Source organism: Garra rufa, chromosome 11 (genome assembly GCF_049309525.1).
Source record: "Garra rufa chromosome 11, GarRuf1.0, whole genome shotgun sequence".
NCBI classification, from domain to species: Eukaryota; Metazoa; Chordata; class Actinopteri; order Cypriniformes; family Cyprinidae; genus Garra; species Garra rufa.
This window is the reverse complement of record NC_133371.1, coordinates 11877969-11880354: the sequence shown is the minus strand read 5'-3', so window position 1 is coordinate 11880354 and position 2386 is coordinate 11877969.

The following is a 2386-nucleotide window of genomic DNA, read 5'->3' as shown; positions in this document are numbered from 1 at the left end:
AAAAGTAGCATTTAAAATAAATAAATAAACCCTGTACAGAACTGAAATGCATTTCTCAAAATGAAGAAAGTAAGTCATACAAGTTTGGAACACCATAAGGGTAAATTATGTCAGATTTCACCATATTTTTTTTTTTATGAAAACTTTAAAAATATTGCCACAGACAAAGTTTGTTGCAGACTATGTTTAAAATTATGTGGAGACAATGCACTTCAATGAATTTTCTGAATATATAGTTTACACACATCAAATTTCCAATTAAAACAGACATATATATATAAACTTTATTACAGGCTCTAGGCCCAATAGCAGAACATACAACATATAATAATAATAATAAAAAAAAACAGTTACATAAACATATATACATAAAAAAAAACAAAAAAACACCATTTTTCACAAGAGTCTTAAAAGACACTCATACCAATGCTTCCATAGATGTGATTGATATCGGACCGAGCTACACCTGGGACTTGTGAGCCTTACTATAATAAAGTTTTGTGACTCATCAAGTCGACACATAAACTTAAACATTAGGTTCCTCAAGAGGACCTGTAAACAGCTTAGCCTCAAGTCACAAAAAAGCTTACTTGCACTGCTGCTCCTGGGCTTCTTCAGCAGTATCCTCAGACAATCATTATAAGCTACCTGCAGTTTGCGCATGGTCTCCTTTTTGTAGTTGACCCATAATGGGGCTGCATACATAGGGGTGCAGTAAGCACGAAACAAGTGCACTTTCACATCATCAGAGCAGTAATGAAATTTCCTAACTAACATGTTCGCTTGGATATACAACATTCGTCTTTGCCTATACATGTCAGCATCATCTTCCATCTTGTCAGTAATGATGTGCCCAAGATATTTTGTACATTTAGATACACAGATACAATGTCCTGACAGGTAAAACATAGGGAAGTGCAGCTTCTGATCTTCCTTAGTCCTACAAACCAACACAACGCTCTTTTTTGCATTGTACTGTACATCAAACTCAACCCCATACTTGGAGCATATATCCAACAACTGCTGGAACCCAACAGTGCTGGGGGACATAATAACTAAATCGTCTGCGTACATCAGGTGGTTTAACAGAATGTTCCCTATTACACAACCCGTCTTACATTTCCCCAACTGCTTTGAAAGGTTATCCATGTATAAGTTAAACAGGGCTGGAGACAGAAGTCCCCCCTGGGTATAAAGACATGTAAACCCAAAAGTTGGCATTACTAACTTTGTAGCATCCCTCAACAAAAACCCAATAGGATTTTTGGCTTTTGGATTATATTACAGAAAATAAGCTCTGTGACCAACAAACGTTCATGATTCTTACAGATTTTGTTCACAATTGAATTCTGGAGCCTAATCAGCAAATAGAAAGCTAAACATAGGCTATAAACAAACTACATTGCATGACTTTAACATCACCACTATTAACCATCAACAGCTCTTTCAATCTTTATTTAAAAACATTTTCTCTCAAAGTTTGACTTAGAATAGTTTCCATGAGCAAGATTATAAACACAAAGCAGCTAGTGATTAAATGATTTTACCTGTTAAGCATGATGACATTTAACATCCCTGACAACTTCTGTAGTGCCATTCAATTACTTGTCCGCAACCACCTTTTTCAAGACAAGTAAACGCTTTAAAAATCATGAGGTCGTGTTAAACACCGACCTTATTTCAGGAATTTTACCAAAAACACATTCAAAAAGGCATTGACTTAAGGACGACTGAACCAGAAGTGCAAAATTCCAACTTGTTTCTGAGTTCTGACCTAGAAAAATACATCACCTGTGCAGTGCTTTATTCCAAGGGTAGAAGTTAGAATTTGGCGGACAGAATATTGTTGCCCACTGACTCAAAAGGCCTACTAATGGGAAAATTGCCACATTTGAAATAGAATATTGATATGCATGTAACCAGTCTATGTTTATAGATAATAGGTTCAGGGTTTGAAATTAATACCCGCCAAATGCCGGTAAAAATCAGCTGTGGCGTGTAATGCTGACAAATCACTAGCCAATTTGGCTGGTTACATTTTGTGTATGTTTACTCATTAATTTATTGGGGAAGTTCATGCAAGCCAATTCTGTGCATGTTTAGCGCAAATACTGAACTCGTGAGACATCATGGAGCACCATTATGGAGTATATTACAAAAAACAAACAAAACGCTCCTACAGAAATGCACACATTTACGACTATTCATGAATTTAGTGCTGCATGAATCAGTCTATTAATATGCATTAAGAACGATCACACGATCACACGGGGGCAGCCGTGGCCTAATGGTTAGAGATTCGGACTTGTAACCCAAAGGTTGCAGGTTTGAGTCTCAGGTCCGGCAGGGATTGTAGGTGGGGGGAGTGAATGTACAGCACTCTCTC